Source organism: Lates calcarifer, linkage group LG10 (genome assembly GCF_001640805.2).
Source record: "Lates calcarifer isolate ASB-BC8 linkage group LG10, TLL_Latcal_v3, whole genome shotgun sequence".
Lineage (NCBI taxonomy): Eukaryota > Metazoa > Chordata > Actinopteri > Centropomidae > Lates > Lates calcarifer.
In genome coordinates, this window is record NC_066842.1 from 8,486,052 (window position 1) to 8,505,290 (window position 19,239).

At 41.7% G+C, this 19,239-nt stretch overlaps 1 protein-coding gene across 11 annotated transcripts in view; it reads right to left on the bottom strand.

The window, feature by feature from the left end:
* Nucleotides 1–16,645, bottom strand: part of LOC108888543 (neuronal cell adhesion molecule) — a 73,165-nt gene extending 56,520 nt beyond the window's left edge. For all 11 annotated transcript variants that reach the window (XM_018684575.2, XM_051073233.1, XM_051073228.1 and 8 more), the window contains exon 1: nt 16,440–16,645. The gene's annotated coding sequence lies outside the window, so the exon portion shown is untranslated. The remainder of the gene's footprint in view (nt 1–16,439) is intronic.
* Nucleotides 16,646–19,239: the final 2,594 nt, after the last annotated feature.

The following is a 19,239-nucleotide window of genomic DNA, read 5'->3' on the forward strand; positions in this document are numbered from 1 at the left end:
TTTAACCAGTCCAGCCAAAAGACATTAATATAAAACAGCAACAACTGCAGAGCTGGAACAAGCAAATGTCTGGCATTGATTATCAAAATAACTACCAATTAACTTTCGGCTGATTGAGTAATTGACTAAAGGTTCCATTAATAGTATATATCGGACAAATAGCCAAAATCAGCTGTATAAATGGGAATGGAACTATGTGATGTTTGCTAGAAGATCTGTGCTGCTCAGTTTTTCTATCAGCCGTTTGATATGGAAGAAAGCAGGCTGTCTGGAAGGATATTTATTCAGGTCAACAAATAAATCAATGAGAAATGGTAAAAAGATGTGAGCAGTTTTATAGATTTGCTGAGGTAACATATTCTCTATTTTACTTATAATTTATACCAAATTGCATAAGTCTTTCTTGGAAATGTCCTTGTAATTTACAACAAAATATCTGTAGTTTTTTTTAGAGAATTATGAGAAAGGTTTCCAGGAAAGTAGCTGTAAAATACAGGTGTGTAAAAGCGTTATCAGCTATAACTCTCTTTTTCTTAGAGTTGAAATGTGATAAATATATTATCCAAGACCTTATCATTTATGTTTTTCTTTTGGATTTGTGTATGTGTTACTGCAACATATCTTGTTACATGTTTGATAGATCCCATATGGAATGGATATAAGAACTATTGGACAACAAGGAATTGTGTTTTAACTGAATGAGACACTGACACCCAAACTACAACATCCATGAACATCCTATTGCAGCTCAAATGGCTCCTGGATTAAAGTGAACACTTAATGGATTCCAGTGCTCTCCAATAAATGTGTTCAGCCACCTTTGATATTTACAGTGGAAAAGCTTGTGTATTGATCAAATGACCCATTAGCACTTTAAACCAGGTCGTTATTGGAAACGCTTAAAGTGGATTCCTTTAAAATGTTTTGAGAAAATGGATTCCCTGCTCTGCTGGTATGAGATAATGCACTCACAGTGGACACATGCTTCCATTAGACTGAGGACTATGTGAAGACCATTGGTAATGCAAACAAACAAGAATGGCTGACCTTGAAGGTAATATTCACAAATGATGTAGTGCACTGTTTTTCTGATAGGATCCTGAAGAGGGACGTTGGAATATTTTCTTGGGTGTAGTAATGTATTCACTTGGATGTCGAGCACAGGAGGGGGTAGGAGTTTTGAGGAGTGTGTAACAATTGGGCTTTTCTTTCCCCAAATCTGCATAATTATTGAGGTTAATTCAACTCAGAGCTTGTGTGCCATTGTCTTTGAATGTGGCTGCCACTGCTTAAATGAATAAATTAGTGACAAAACGAAGCTGACAGACAAGCTCTGCCTGAATGCACGATGTCAGGGAAACTGGCTCTGAGGATAAGAGGAAGCTGCAGGAGAAAGCCTTCACTTGATTTGCTGGAAACAACGGTCTTGTCATTTACAGGCATTCAGGCCTGGGTTTTCTCAGTGATATGATTTCTCATATGTGTGCTACATGCTCAGTTATTCACAACCTGCAGGGATTTTATACAGTTTCTACTATATGTAGTGTGTGTGTCTCTGTGGTCTGTGTTCCCTCTGACACATTGCTGATAAGCAAAACTAACATTACTGCAGTTGTGACAAGACACCTTGTACTCTTCAGGGAAATGATATAACAAAATGGGACAGATGCTCTGCCGAAATAACTTAGATAACAGCACAGGGAGTGGCGTAATAAGAAAAGTGATGAATAGATCACCATTATTTTTAATTCAAATGTTGGCTGGGAGAGGAGATTTGTTGCGAGCTGAATGTATCGACAGCATGCTTAAAAGTGTTCTCCATCTTACTTATCAACACCAGATGTCTTTTATGGACATGTTGGACAGAAAAATAGCAAATTGGTATGCAAGAAGCTGTTGTCAAAGATGCTGTGTAGCATAGAATAGGAGGAGATGTTCTGCAACAGAGTGCTTGATGCAAATTGTCTTGTTTCTGCTCTAAAAGCAGATTGAAATACAGCAGAAAGGCAAGGAATCACAAATTTAAAAACTTAGTTGTATTTCACCAATTTGTCTTGTCAGGAAGTAAAAAAATGTGCATGACTGTGTTGCATGTTTTTATCCTCCTAATGAGAGCATCATTAGTTTTGCAGGTATTTTGTTGTAAACCAAATAACTGGAGTAATTAAAGGTCAGGCGATCACCAGGGTGATTACATTTCATCCCAAGGGGGACATGGATGTCTGTATCATATTTTATGCCAGTTCATCCAATAATTGTTGAGATATTTCACTCAAAATCACAAATGTCAACCTCAGAGTGGCACTGGGGGAAAAGTCAACAGATCACCAAAGTAATTAGGATTCATCCTCTGGGAACCATGAAAGTCTATGAATTTGTGTCAATATCTAGTAGATGTTCAAATGTTTCACCCTGTCTAAGTCAAACCTAATGGTGGCACTAAATGAAAAGTCATGTAAGCACCAAAGTCTGAGAGGTTCATCCTTTGGGAAATATGAATGGGTTTCCAAATAGTTATGGCAAATCATCCAATATTTGTTGAGATATTTCAGTCTGGACCAAAAGGGTGGACTAGCTTGGCTAAAAATATGGAGTACATGTTGTATTTACTGAGAAAAACAGATGCAAAGCCCTGCTCAATCATTTTTAAACTAGAGCCAGCAGCACTGTTTTCTCAGTTACACATTCACCCAACTGCAGAGCCATCAACCTGCTAGACAGGCAGAAATCAAATTACACAATTGGTTTATACACCCACAGTTACTTCCTTCTCTCCCACAGTGGCATCCTTCTTCTGAGGTGGGACCAGAGTTGGGTTAATGCATTTAAACATGTCCCCATCTGGCCTCTTATGTGTGCAGTGCTGCTGTTATTTCTTCAGGGTCTTAACATGAAAGATGTGTGTCCTTGACATGACTGATGACCAGCTGGAGACCTCGGAGAGCTCTTGTCAGAGAGGATAAGCCCTCTGAGTGGTGCTGGGGGCCCAAGGACACCTCCGCTTCAGGGGGACGTCTGAGTGGTGCCTGTCTCTAGCAGGTCCTTCTAGGGCTTGAAATCAAGCCTGTGTAGGGTGACTGACCAACCAGCCTGTCTGGTTGGGCACCTCTGATCTCTCAAGGTCCCTCTCTGCTTGAGTGCTCAATTAGTGACTAAAAGCCTTGCTGACAGAGTACCAGTAAGTCCTACAGCAGCGCTGGTTAAACACTGTTTTAGTTGTTTTTATAGGGGGGTAGGGTGTGGGGGACCATACCATGCAACAAGGCCTGGGGGCAAACAACTCTGAACAAGGGGAGCCTCTTCAATTCACTGACAACAAACAGCAAGACAAGAGAAGACAGGTACTGGTCGCACAAAGGAAGCTAATCATTTAACTGCAGGGCTTTTCTGTTCTGCCTGTTAAGCCTCTGTAGTCAAGCTGTTTTCACCTCACGTCTTAGTTCTTGATTTGCTGACTTATGGAGAAAGAGGTCTGAAAAGATCACCTGTAGCAGGTGTCCTCTTGGAGGAGGACACCTGCTACATATTTTTAACTGATTAAAACGTAAACAACTTGTGGAATTATTTTATAGATTTAATCATTTTGGGTATGATGTTTTTCTAGGTGGAAGAATATTTAAAATCCAACTTTCCTGCCTATTTATCTGTTGCTCTCTGTGGTGGGTGTAACTGCTGACAAACTCAATTGATGCCACAGTAATCTCTGTATTCTAGTAAATATAAAAAGTCCCAGCCTTGGAAGAATAGCCTGGATCAGCACTTTATACTGCATTTCCTCTCTCTATGCAGTGATCACAATGCCAGTAAAAGCAGTCCGCTCCTTTTCCTTCCACTGTGTACTCATTACAGAGTGGCAAGTCAAAAAGCCTCACACAGTGGTAGGCATCCTGATCCCGGTGTGCCTTTCACATGTAAAACAGTTTCAGATGGGCCCAGCATTGTGCCACTATAATACAGCATCTGCTTTATGGCATGGAAAAAATGCATTGTCACCAAGTGCCAGTGAAAGAGCCATTGAAGGACAGCCAAGGCTGCTGAAGCTTTGACCGTGACACAGACTGGTGGGTGGTGGTCAAATGACCTGCACACTACTCAGACACTAAGGTTGTGAAGAAGAAGAAGGCCTGGCCAGAAAATGAAACATAAGTGCGCAAGAGTCAAGTGACTGAGGAACTTTATAGTCTGGCCAAGTTTGAGAACAGAAGAGTGCACTGCAAAAACTAGTCAATATACCGCATAACTTCAGTGGAGCTAAAAAGTCTCCAATGAGGCCTTGTATCTGGTCTCAATGCAGCAGTGTAGTGGGTCAGAATGCTGCAGTGAGCACTGGAGCCTGGCCAGGTGGGAATGAGACACTATGCAGACAGAGACAGAAGATGCCCCTTATCCCTTAACTCTCCATTAAACATTTAGAGCAGCACTCCTGCGTTCGGCACAGCTGAGAGCTGCTACTGTGTGAATCTATGAGGGGAAAATGTCTCTGTGTCACAGATATGTTCGTTTATGCCACATCTACCCACAGTATCATAAATCATCCAACACAATGCACGATTTCATGGGATGTTTTTCTGCATTTTTCCTCTTCTTCTCTAAGAAAGCTTAGTTCTAAGCAGGAGATGAGGTGAACGAAGCAGAGGGAAAAACAAGATGGTACCATGACAGCAGCTATTTAAATTAGCCCATGGGGATTTAAAAGATGTTATCTTGCATTATATTTAATCCACACACTGCCATAGTTATGGTCAGAGTGGTTAGGCTGATCGTAGTGATCCATGCTTAAAGCTTAGAAAATGACTTTCCATGTGCGACAGTCCCACTTAAAATCATCTTATCAGTACAGTGATACTATGAGAGCAAAGGCAAATATGGAATTAAGCCTTTCCCATTAGGGCTTGATGATAAAACAATATATGCCATGTCTACTGAATACCATCTATCAGGGCTGCAACTGAAGATTATTTTCATACTCTGCCAATTACTTTCTGAATAAACTGATTGTTTCATCTATAAAACATCAGACAATAATTTAAAATTCCTCTCACAACTTCCCAGATCCAAAAGGAAGTTATTCAAATGTCATTTTTTGTCCAACCAACAGTCCAAAGATATTCAGTTTATACCTATAGAAAAGTGAAAAAAGCAGCAGATCCTCATATATCTTCAAATATTCAGCATTCTTATGTGGACAATGACTCTAATAATCAATTAATGATCAAAATAGCTGTATATTCATTTTCTGTCCATTGACTAATCGATTACAATTTTTTTAGTCTGACTTCAAGAAGCCAGTTCTGGCAAATAGCCATGGTAAAGCAGAAAATTAACAGTCAAACACTGTTTTCCTGCCCTATTACCATATCAAGCACATGCCACAGATTCTGCTAATTTTAGCATTACAAAACACAGATATGTTGAGGTTGCTCCAGTTTGAATTCACAGAGGCCCGGTGGTGAATGAAGGAGGTTAGGCATGCAATTGTCCAGTGTTATGTAAAAGAGCCACTTTTATACCATTTTACCATGTCTGATGTGAAAAAAGAAGTGGTATGTCAATCAAACTGAAGTGCTATGACGAGCTGTCCTGGGTGGTTTCTCTGTGGCCACCTACTCCATTATGCTTCAATTCCACACAATATGAGCCACAGGAATAAAAAAGGATGCTTTCACAAGACACTATGGTTAAAAATGGACCTCTGTCATAGTGGCGCATTAGATCAGTAGTGGGTTTGAATCAGACTCCTCTTTTCATTCTTTAAGCTAGCCATTTGGAAGAAATTAATTCAACAGGGCTGTCAAGGACATGGCCCTGCCACTGTTGCCAACATGCCGCTTCCACTCGAAATTCATATCCAAAGTCCCATTTCGCCAGAATCACAGCTTAGATAAACACACAGAGTGAAACAAATTCGGGGGGTTTTTGTTTTGAGGCCAAAGGAGCATTTTCAGCTCTTACTCTAGCTGTATTTTGACTGAGACTGAGAAACACAACTCACAAACAATTGACTCCCATGAGAGGGGAAGAAGAGAAGACAAGCTCTTGCAACTTTTTAACCTTAATGGCGATACAGAAAAGAAGCTATTGTCCAAAAGGAGTCATTTATATAATGATACCAGAATTCCAGAGGCTTTATTCACACGGGCACAGGTCAGTGATACCTTAGAGAAATGGGAAAGAACACATGGGGAGAGGACATATCCTCAGGCCTCCAGCAGGTGCATTGTTTCCAGGATCAAAAGAAGAGAGCCATATTTCAGACTTGGCTGCATCCTGGTGAGAAGGAGAGCATGTCCTGGTCACTGGGTCTTCCCTGTCTCTCACCCTATCCTGACCCCCTCACCCTACTCACCTCTTCCTCCCTTCATCCCTGCCTCCTATAGGCAAACACCTGATCAATAGTGGTCTCCTGTTGGGAGTTATTCTCCTCACAAAATGACTCTTTCAAGGACACTTAAAAAGCAATGGCCACAGTAAACATGTACTTTCATTCAAACAAAAGAGTGGGTGAAAAGCAAACCCCGTATTTCAGAGTATACATCCAACCCACACCCTAAAGTTGGGACAAAAGGGAAGATACTTTGTTGGGTTTTATTTTGTCTCTAAAGGCAGATTTGATGAGGAGGGGGAGGAGGGTTAAACGCTTTTCCAAAGCATGTTTTCTGTTCTCTAATCTGTCTGTCGTTTCCACCCATACAGACACACCACTAATTTGACTTCAAAGCGCGGGGGATTGTGAACGATACGGATGAAACTCCGCATGAAATCAGTTTTTCTATCATTATCTCCCCAAAACACACTAACATTGCTGTAGTTATATGCACCATTTCCTGCTGCGGTGTTGAGCATTAACACAGACTCCACTTTGGTAAATCTCAAACTGTGATGTTTGATTTGAACTTAATTTACCTGGTGTGTTTCACTGAGTCCGGGATGACGTGAGTGGCATACCACTGAACCCGACGGTGGTGACGTCAGATTCAGTTTACATGGATTTCATCATCAACCCCCCTCTAGTCAGCCCCGGTGCCAGATTATGGGAGTCTAGTTATCACTCTCTCCCAGGGTTGGGTTTTGGGTGCAGGGCCAGGGTAATCCTGGGGAGTTTGACTTGGGACGCCTAAGGCTTAATTAGACTTTTTTCACTGTCGGTGACCGTGGAGAATCCAATCAGTCCGACCTCCATGTAGCTCCCTTCGTCTGGTCTTATTAGGCACTATAGTAGCGAACAACGCCTACATTTAAAAGCAGTGTTGGAAATGGGGAAATCTATAAATTCATAATATATGCAAAGATATAATGAATGCTACTAGCTTGCCTTAGGCTTTACCCTGGATAAGACAGTGTAAACATGTAAGCTCCCAGAATTATAATAACGTGATAGCACGCAATAGGGAGATTTTGTGCAGTAGCCACAGGGGAAATCAGACAGTGGTTTGTCTCACTTTCACAAATAAGTGAGTGACAAGACACTGAGTCATATGGTTAAATGTTCCTTTCACCAGCCCAGTGAAAAATATCAGAAGGGAAATATTGTAAGGCCTCTTTTTGTTGTAGCATTATAATGCTTTAAAATAGAGACTGCAGCCGGTCACACCAGCTGTTCACATATTCAAACTTGTTTAAACTTGTTGCTAGTTGTAATAAATGTGTTTTCAAAGGAGAGATATAAGCATTACTAAATGAAAACAAGATGCACAACACAAAGAGGTTCTTACTTTCTACAGAATATTTACAGTATACCCAGTAACTTGCATAGCTCACTGACCGACTGACCAACTGCTTACTAATACATTACCCATTTAAGGTGAAATACGTAAAGGGATATGTTCGACACCTGATCAAAGTTTTATGCTTGGCTGGTTGGTGTATTAATGAAAGCAAAATGCGACAAAGTGCAGTGGAAACAGAGTTAATGAATAAGTTGGGATGAAGAAATTGAAAATAGTGGCGGAGAAAAACATCAGATCTGTGTGGAGCGATAAAGAGATGGTTATGTGCCTTAAATGAATTATCTCATTGCCCCCTTCATCTGCCATAGTTTAATGGCACCCGACTGGAGAATTAGCGCCACCAGTTGTTTAGCTTGACTAAGTAACTCCTATATATTATATTCACACTGTTAGTATTGGATGGAAACTTGCATTAATTCTCATTTTCTTTACGCTAACCCACTTAATTACATCAGCTAGGTTAGCATAGCGAGATTCCACTCACTTTATAGCACTATTAATGTTAGGCTAACTGCAAAGTACTCAAATTCCTCCATGCATGCACATAAAACATAGTCATAACTACATTTAAAAAGAACTGGCAGTTAAGTTTAATATATTGTTTGCTACCTCAGAGCTGTAAATTTAATATTATTATTATATTATTTATAGGATATGCTACAGCACATGGTGCTTTTCACAAGATTTTGCAATTTACGCAACATTCAGGTTTAATAGTCCAGCCTGTTTTTATAAAATCACACATTTGAAATTAGCTACTAGTCACCAAGAACTTAAGAAAGACTTAACACACAAGGTCCAGGTAGAGCAAAGGTTAGCAAATGTAGATATGAAATATACTAAGTGATATAAGAGGAAGAGGGTCAAAAAGGAAAGGAAATTATCAGAGGAACAGAGAAAGGCACAGACTGAGACAGAGAAACAGATATACAGTGGTAGAGATGAGTTCATAATCTGCTCTCAGGGTAACGACTGCTCCGTTATTTAAATCACATGGCTGCAAGCTGAGATTATAAACCTGGTTTTAATAATTCCATAAGTGCTGTGCATATCGGTCTATGGAAATGAAACTACAATTTTAATCATTATCATTCAATCGTTTTGAATCTCAAAATTGTGATTTGTTACTGAGATAGTGGTTTTAACAATTATGTAAAAGCCTCAGATGTGCACTTAAGTTTAGCTCAAATAACTGACAAAATGTATATAAGCTGGGAGGGAGTACAGAGGCCAAATGCATCTTCTCAGTGCATTAACAATTTCATCTGTTATTCCACATAAATCCTATTTCATGAAAGTAGTGGTGAACATCTAAAGAGTGCCCTTTGACTCAAAACTGAGCCTTCTACATAGCCCGAAATGCCAGCTACAATCAAGATACTAACTTCAAAACTGGGAGCTATATGAATTCCACCTCAGTGACACATCACAAATGACCAATGGGTGAAAGTGTCCTATTTTTCTCTCACAGGATCTGTGGAGGCGTGCTCTCTGTCACGCAGTAACCCCTTTGAGTAACATGTCCACCATGGCTCCACTCATGGAGAGATGTGGTCATTGTGCCTTGAACCCTAAGAGGCCCAAAACCAGCCAACCTTGAAGACCCGAGCATTAGGTCTGCTTCAGACCAGTCTTTTCAACCTCTGCCAGCACAATACCAACTAAAACCAATAAGGAATGCCATTTATGGCCAAGAACCAAATATACAATGGTGTAATTGTGTGTCGAAATATACAGAAAAAGAGCACATTGAAAAGATGATTTTTACTGCTGTAAATGTCCGCAAACTTAAAGATTATTAGTGTCATTTGCTCTTTGAGAGACTGCAGTAAGACCATGGGGCTTTGGCTACAAACCATGGCAGCCTGACAAAGATTCATTGATATTTCTACATAGACAGAGAGGCAAACACAGTGCTGAAAAAGCCCAGTGTTGGTCCAGACAGCTCTCAGCCACACTAGACATTTGATTGGGTTATCAGGCCAGCCAGCCTCTGAGGAGATCCTGATAAATGAAGTTGCCATTTGTCCATCCTCCCCTCCTCACAGCTGGGCACTGCTAGCCCACAGCAAGGAATTATCTTAGTGACAATTACATTCTTCCAGCTCCTAAAGATGCCCAGCGCTGAGACACCAGCAAAGGACTGACCGCAAGGAGATTATACTGATTGCTATTCCATTGCTCGAATTTGATCCTAAATTGCTCTGGCACAGGGCCGGAGCACAGTCAACTCGACAGTGGATGTCCTTGGGTTTTTTTGTTAATAAATCAAATTTACAGACAATTTTTTTCATGGTGGCTTAAAAATGATGTCTTTGATATAAAGGGAGTCCTGAAAAATTCTCAAACCTGTTTGACCATCTGTATCGGCCTATTCAACATGGCACACATACAGTATAAAGTATGAATCTGTTGTCACACTAACAGTTAAAAAAAAGTTCAGTCTAGAATGATGTAAAACAGAGGAAAGCAGCAAATTACTTCAAATTATTTCAATTACTGTCTGTTGATCGACTTAATTAACATGTTTCCCATTGGAACCTCTTTACATGTAGTCTCTTTATGGCTCAGCTGATCGATGTAAAGGAAGGAGAGGGGATTTGGTTTGGCAAATTTTTTGATTCTAATGGTTTTCTGACCTCAATCTTCCCTAATCATTTTGAAGCCTGGACAAAGATTATCTGGGTATAGATTATATTTTTTACACAACACGTGACAAAAAAAACACCACCATCGACAACAAAGCAGCTAAAGTCTGCACTGTGTTTTATGCTTTTGATATCTCATAGTACAGTGCACATTTATCTTCTCCTCAATGGAGGAATCTCAGATCTACACTTGGATTTGTTTACCATCCCATTCCTTTGTCTCCCCCCAGGAGAATTTTTTCCCAGGATTCCTGTGGCTGTGTTTGGGGGGGTTTAAGGGATGAAAAAGAGGGAAAGAAAAGCCCATTGGTCTCAGCGCCACAGAAACAGCATCTAGAGCCAAGCTGTCATCCCACTTGGATTAAGGGCCCTTCACTGGTGGCTGCTGAGCTGCTAACATGGTGTCTTACCCTCAGTCAGGGTATGGGAGGGGGTAGAGGGTGGAGCAGAGGGTAAGGGCATTAGAGGGCCTGGCCTAAATAAGACCTCGAGGTCAGCGAGCCTCCTCAACCATGGCAAAGCCACTTTGTGTTTCCATGTCAACTTTATTCATGAGCTGACAGCTAAGTGTCCCCTTCTTTCCTGTTGATTCAGTCACTGTTGCATCATGTGCTGGGGCGACAAAGATAATCTACGCCTTCGTTCTGCTTATCTCTGCAGACCCCCACAACTACAAGTTTATAGGATGTAACATTCAACAGCAGGCTGGTAAGAGTGTGGAGGCTTGTGGTGGATTTCTTGGCAGGGCTCACTCTTTACATCTCCGATGTTAAAAGCAGAATAAGAGCTGTGGTGATATATTTGCTTAGCTATTAGACAACACAAGTGGGATGCATCACTGTGCCAACAGAGAGTGGGATGCGTGTGGCCGAGTTTTTCTTAAGCTCTATGCAAATAGGAGGAAGATGGAGGCTTGAGAACAGAGTAGAAAGCATTCAAGCACACACTCTTCCTGAATTCTCTGTAATTTTGGCGGAGCCTACACCCTGCCGGTGGAGCAATGCCCACCTCCTGTTGTTTTCAGGACAGGAAAGGGAAGCACTGGTCCTTGTTATGTGCTGCCACTGGGCCACCTACTACCTCTCCAACATCTGCTGCCCATCCAAAGTTGGCCGGAGCTTCAACAGGCCCGGGGCTTTCAGTAGCAGCGACCGCCTCTCCAGTCCTCTTGAGCAGGAACAACTGTGTGTTCAAACAGAGGCTCCAACACCCGAGTCGTTATTGTGGATCTCTTCGGGCATAACCCTGCATCACCCCCCTACACTGCAAGAAAAGGGCTAGAACAGCCGCCCCGCCAGTACAGACAGAGAAAACAGACCCCCTTTGTTCCCCATGAACCTTCTCAGCGTCGACTGAGGTACATGATCCACCCCTCCTCCCTCCTGCAATCCCAAAAGCTTCAAAACACTCCCACTTTTACTTTCCCTCCCTCCACTTCTTCTGGCAGGGGGCAAGACAGCGAAGCATCTTATGAGACTCCAGAAAAAACACTCTCGAGCGCACATGTCGAGTCTCATCTTCATTTGATTCATCTCAGATCTCTACACTCAAGGTTGACTGGGAGTCAGATCCAGTGCTATACAGAGCTAGTTAACATGTCAGGCACTCTACTGGGGGTAGAAAGGAAACATAAAACCCACAACATTACATTCCATTATCCCAATCTCCCACTTCAAAAGAGGGATCTATCGCTGTCGCTACTCGGCAGTTGGTCTGGACAGAAAAGAGCACCTCTAAATGCTTTGTTCTCACTAAGGAGTGTAATAACCTGACGTGGGTGATAACAATGTTCCCTGGGCACTCTTAAGTCATTGGGCTTGATGATTGTCATGGTGTAAATCTCAGCTGCAATGATTCCTTCGCAGTGAGTCGTCCAGGGAGACCGCACTGACCGCTCCTCATCCCCCATCTGTCCACCACCACCTTCTGCCCCAAAAAATACAACCTAATCTAACAGTAAAGCACCTTAACTCATAGAAGACAATGTAAAGGCTGCAACTGATTGCTGATTATTTCCTCAATTATTCTTTAGGTTTAGAAAATGTCCGGAAATAGCAAAACATGTCCTTCCCAATATCTACACTTCCAACAGTCCAAAATCCAAAGATACAATACAAACGATTACATTTCTATGGATCACTAATTGATTAATCAACAATAGTTTCCACTCTACTTAATGCACTTTAAACTGCCAAAGCATGGTTGGGCTGCAAGTTCTGATTGTTTCATTACCAATTTATTTGTCAATTATGTTTTGTTGAATCTTTAAAATGTCATAAAAACAGAAAAATGAATTTAACCAATTCCTTGTTAATATTTGATGTTTTGGCCGAGCAACAGTTCAAAAACCATATTCACAATTACAGGAAGCACAAAACAGCCAGAAAATCTTCACAATAGAGAGACTGGAACCTGGAATGTTTGGAGAGAAATTACTTAAATGATTAAGTTATCATAATAGTTACTCAATAATTTTTTCTCAATCGACTAATTAATCAACTGATCCTTTCAGCAATAACATTGCATAAATCACTGAACCTGTGTTGCTTCAGGAGATAAAAGAGAAAATATCAAAGCAACTGCACATCTTTCTATCTAATTACTTTGGCAACCAGTCTGAGTCTGTCTATGAGCAACACATAAATCACCTAATACCCATTTTTCATAGTTATCTGTCACCGTCCACTCCTGATAATATAATACAGGTCTAGGATGTAAACATCAACAGTTGCAGCTGTGTGGAGTGGATTCGCAGGAACGTGTCAATTCCCATTAGATCTGCTGCCTAACTGAGTGTGAAACTCTAATTGCACCCACCAGCTTGCGACCATACAGGCCGCACTCACAAAGAGAGAGAGAGGGAAAGTGAAACACGTGTGTGTGTTTAATGAACACGTATGTCCTTCTTTACATGCACTCATCTGCCCCTGCATACATTTGTCCAAATTACAACCAAGCAAGTGTTCAGGCAGCCGTAAAGCGGGGGCGACACCGCTCCCTCTGTGGTCCTCTAATGAGGCACTCATCAGTCCCAAAATGAGACGAACATGCTTGTGACAAGGAGGTCCAGGAGATGTCAGCGTGCTGTGCTGCTGTGTGTGACTGGCCCACTGGGACGAAACACCCAGACCACAGTGACACTAATGGATAGGCATGGGCCTCCATCAGTCCCTGGAGATTTAGCCTCATCACAGCTGAGCAGCACAGCACTTCTATTCATAACGGATCGTCTCCACTCAGAGCACAAGCACACAGCACACGTATCAAGGAGACACTCAATCATTCAGTCAATCAGCTGGAGTGACCTATGATGGCGCGTTACTGAACTTGACCCTGTGCAATTTGCCCATTGCCCTTTATTAAACAAGGATTTCAGTTTTTGTCAAGTTAGACCTCAGTTTCATAATTTTGGTAATACTGCGCTGAATAACTGGCAACAAAAAGAGGTCAGATGGGGTGAGAGTCATGAGTGGTCAGACAATCATACCATACATTTTAAACCAGCTAGGTTAGTTAAACTTATTGAGAAAAAGCCTCCTGAATAAGAGGTGAAACATCATCAAGTAACTACAGCTGAGTCTAGTTGTTTCAACCCTTTCTTGGATAATGACTAACCTCCACAGACATTATTTGGAAGAGAGAACCAAGGCAAACCATTCATTGTAAACCTTGATCAGTTTTCAGACCAACACACTAGTTCACCTTTGACCTGCTACCTATTGTAGTTGTACATGCGCACAGTTTTCCTCTGCAATGAGGGACTATTACCAAAATTTCATATGTGTGTGACTGTCAGCTCAAGGTGATGTATTCATATCACTTCATTTATTCAACCATGAGTCCAAAATCGCATATATTTTGTTTACATTCATAGATGACAAAGAAAAGACTTCAATAGTGACATTCAAGAAGCTGGAATCAGAGAATTGTTCACATTTTTGCTTGAAAATGACTAAAACAATTAGTTGGTCATTTTTTGTCAAACAACTGATCTCAACAGCTGACTAACAAATAATTTCAGCTCTAATCTGATTGTTCATATTTTGCCCTGTTAGACTTGCAGCAATTAGCTGTGGGAGTACAAACAATCATAAATCACTGAAAAGCCCAGTTAGTATTAACCAGAAGCCATTAAAATGTCTGGTGTTTCAGTGCCATACACCGGAGAGGTCTTTGAGTTTCCTACTTTGTCTACTACACTAATCTCTGCTGACTGCAACTTGTTGAGGTCATGTTAATATTTCCATCGTTGAATACATGAATACAAAGGCATTTCTTCTACATAAATAAAGTGTGTCCTTGGTGAAATGAATCACCAAGTTAAAGGCTTTCAGGTTCACATCAGTTCCTCTCAGAAATGATGTCATTATCATTACCACAAGTGACACACAACAACTGTCCCTATCTATGAGACACTTTGTCCCGTCCTGAGGTTGGCGGGGGGTCACAATGCCACAGACGGCAGCTTACAAAAAGGAGCGTTGATCACTTCTCGCAGAATAGTCTGTGTGTTTTCTCCGGCCCACAGAGTGAAATTAATGGCATTTTCCCTCCAACACCCAAGCTTTTCCCATAGCCCCCAGAGCAGAGCTGCCCGGCCCGCCATTGGTTTTAGGTCAGCGGTGTGACTGACTGGTGCTCTCACAATAACTCTGGCCAACGTGTGTCATGATAATCCCTTAGTTATGCAAATCTCCCCGCCTAGTGCCATTTGTGCTGAGGGTGAAAGTAAAGATGGCAGCACAATGTAGGTCACTATCTTGTCCTGATTTCTCCACATTGGTCAAATGAGCACTGAAATGTCCTGTCAGCGGAGCCCCAGCAGCCATGTGGAGTAGTGGCTCCATGGGCTCAAGCTACATCCTGACTCACCACCATCAAACTACTGTCGACTGGAGACCACCAAGAGGCGCACAAACACCCAGGGTCATGCATCTGTAAAGTGGTATCGCACATTTTGCCGCCGGTTTGTGAATTAATGCAAAGCAGACATACGGATAGGATAGGAGGATATTGTTATCTTCTTAAACAGATTAACAATAGTCTGCCTGGAGAGAATAAACATTACTAGAAAGTGTGTCAGCCCTTTCAGAGAGCAGTAAGAGCGAGAGCGTCAGACAATGAAGCAGGGGTCATTAGCATTGTATTAACGTGGCTATCTGAGCAGGCAGCGAAAGTGTGCAGCCGAGGCATGTGTGTTTGGGTGTGTGTATATGAGTGAGAGTGTCTGGGGGATGAGCAGATGAAGGGGAAGAGGGGTAAGGGGGGGACTGAAGCTTTGACCATGAGGAGACAGCAGGAGGAGGAGGAGAAGGAGGAGGAGGGGGGGGGGGGGTTGAGTAAAGCGGGGACTGGGTGGGAATGTGGGGTTACTTTTTTTTCCCAGTGAAAAAAGGCAGATTCACCAATAACGTGATGTTATTGGTGAATCTCAGGGAGGACTGTAATACTCAGATTGAGTCTGATGAAAGGAATTTAGACTAAACAAACTGAGTGGTCAGTCAAAACAAGACAGAGCTGTGCTATGAATATGAAGGGAATTAAACATGTGGGAAACAAATCAGCTTAGGACAGGGATTTTGTGTACTAGGACAACAATTTCATCAAAACAGGACAAAAAACAGCTGTCAAATATAGTAGATCTATCTATCCATCTATCTGAAAGGTTCACAGTGGAGAATGAGTGACAATAATTCATCTCTGCATCTTTTCAGCAACACACATTGTGTCAAGCTTTGGTTTGACAGCCGTGCTCCGGATATGTATATGCACACCTGCACCCCTGCTCCCCCTGATGACCACAGAGCTATAGGCTAACATGTCAATGTATCTTGAAAAGTGCGCTGTATTTTTTTCAGGTTTAGCTTTAAAAAAAAAAAACAACAACGTCCGTGTTTTTGCGCTCCTCAGGAAAGAAGCTGCTAAGAGGACAGTGATTTTATTGGCAGGCTTTCAGCATCCAACTCAGTGTAGCAGGCTGCTCCTCTCTCCCCACAAACTCCTGACAGTGAACTGTAAGCTACACGCGACACGTGTTTGTTATGAATTATATAATTTCGCTCACCTTATCTCCTCCCTCGGCGGTGCGAAACGCAAAGCCTGTTCTGTATCTTCAGTCCCCCGCGACAGAGCGATACCGTCGGCTGTGTGTTTATTTACGTGGAGTCCCGCTCAGCGCCGAGCCTCTTGCACTTGTCTCCTCTGCCTCTCAGTCACTGGTCCTCTCCTCTCCCACCAGTTCACATACACATACACACACACACATGCACACAGGCGGGGGCGCGCAGCAGCACTCCAGGGCGTGCGCACGCACCTCACGCGCAATGCAGCGTCGCTGCCGATGTATGGTGGCCCTAAGGAAGCGAACCATTCTAGCAAATTGTTATCTAAATAGACACGCTAATAATACTTTGCCAGCCCACAGGCTCAAAACCCCCAGATGGACAACAGCTGGACGACTTTTAGGATAAAACAAGCCAAAAGTTGTCTTTTAATGCTCAGAAATGTCCTTTTCTGTTATTTAACAGCAGGGAGCGGCTTTTTAATTTAGCTGTATTATTATTGTTAGAATTAAGCATCACGAAAATGCTACAAGCACTAATAATGTTCAACACTGAAATAATTCCGAGCCTTAAAGGCTTAATAATCCCTTACATTTTCATTAATCAGGCCCACAAAATGAAAAAGTGGAGTGAGGTGAAAACAAAATATGGATAAACACCTAATCCACAGACTGCAATTAGTCAACTACTACTACTTTCACCTTTTAGATACTGAACTTTATTCCAGCTGTTCAGGACCTTAATTGCTCAGACCCATTTGCATACCCTGGTACATTCTGCCATTTTGCCCTGAGAGCAGGATTGCACTAATAATCATACAGTAGCCCGTGGGATCAACCAAGACTCTGCTGGATGAGATCATGTGACTTTAAAAGCGACATTTTCTCTTAACAGTTCAGACTGCTGCCAAGCCAGCCATGCTCTCCTCTCTCACTGCATGTCACACAAATACATTATCTCAGGCTTAGCAGTGGTAGCCATCTGCAGCCATAGCATCAAACACAGAGAGCAAGTGATGCAGTTATTACTGGGATAAGCCTGGTTTGGCAAGAAGACAGGGTTTCTGGTTGGAGTTGCCATTCAGAAGCTGGTTGATGGAGATTAGCTAAAATTAGGTTGTGGCACAGATTTGAAGCAAGATGAAAATGAATTTAACGTTTAATAATAATTTGGAAATATGCTGTTCAGCATAAGAAGCCTGAAGAACTACACTAAATTACCTTTTCAAAGAGTGGAGGAGATCTCTCCCAACACCCTTTTGCTTTTTTCAGTGCTCCATCTTCCTTTTTCACATTTAGCTCCAAGGACTTTCTGCTTTGTTAAACAGTTTGTACTTAAAACTGACTGAAAACTGACAGAAAGGGGAGTTGACATGCAGCCAAGGTCATTTGTTGGACCTAATCTCCCAGTGTCAAACACAGCAAGTTTCCCTCATCATCAACTGAAGGGAACCAGGGGATTCTTGCTTTCCCAGTGCCACACTGGGATGTATAGTAATTGTCTTTGCCTCTCATTTCAGACTGCCTCCAGATATGTCTGAATACCTCTTGAATCTCATTAAAATATTCTCTTAATTTCCCCTATGCATATTACCCATAAAGTACTCTGAGGGATTTTCATAAGTTCAAGGATACAGCACCGTGGAGACAAAGTTAGCACTTTGCAAGTAGCAAAGTGAATCTTGTCAGGGCTTTGTGTTGAAATGCAAAAATCCAGCAGAGAAGACGTTGTCTCTGCCTCACTGCCTAACTCCAATTACTGTGCCTGTTACTGTGGTGGATCCTTGCAGTCCTCTGCTCGCTGAGATGCAAAACTTCACACATGGCGAGGATATTGTGCAGGGGAGACAGAGTCATCACTTGGCCTGTTTTCTTCAGTGATTCAGTGTTATTTCTGTATTCTTTTCAGAACAAAGTAGATAACAGATGCAGCACCAGCAAGCCAACCATGAAATGGCCTGGCTCCCATCGGAGGTGATGATTAACTAACACAGATTCCACACAGATCAGCAGGCTCATAGTCAGAACTTACATCAAATCACAGCAGTCTAAATCATCATCAGAGTCATAATATGTTCACAATTTGAAATTATGTCTTTTAATGAGCGAGAAATTCAGATTGGCATAGTCGGTATTTACAATGTTGTTTATCTGTAAAAGTTTATGACTTTGTCAAAGACAGTAATTCACATTATTTATTATCTGTTCAATCTGTCAGGGTTTGTTTTTCTATCATTTTTTAATTTTCACTTTTTTCAAATGTGAAAATCATATTTTGAAATGAAACTCTTCACTTCTTATCTCAATATCAGCCACCCGCTCCAAAAACTAATTAAGTGCTAATGAGCTGGGTTTATTTGCTGCAGATAAATATGAGGTGTAATTGAGTAGCAGCCACCCTGAGGATAAACAGTTGTTACATAACAACAAAGATGGGAGAACACAGGACCTGTCAAAACCTCCTCTAGATCTGTTTCTGACGTGGACTGAAGAGATGTATTTATATTCAGAGTCTGAAGGTTTGGCCAAAGGTGCAAAAGAAATCAAATTACTGATGTGATTACTGCTGGGGGACAAGTTCATGAGTCAGATCTGTTTACATCAGAGGAGGATGCATTTCCTCTCTCAGCCTGCTGTGTAATTACATTATGACTTCTCTATATTGAGTGGGAGCAGCCTTTACTGGCTGCCTAACTGTATTAACACATAGGGGGCAAAAGTATGACAGTATGTATTAAAGACAATTTGTTTTGTTAAGGAGTACAAGCTTGGCCACTGCCATTATATCTGTGTGTATATGGCA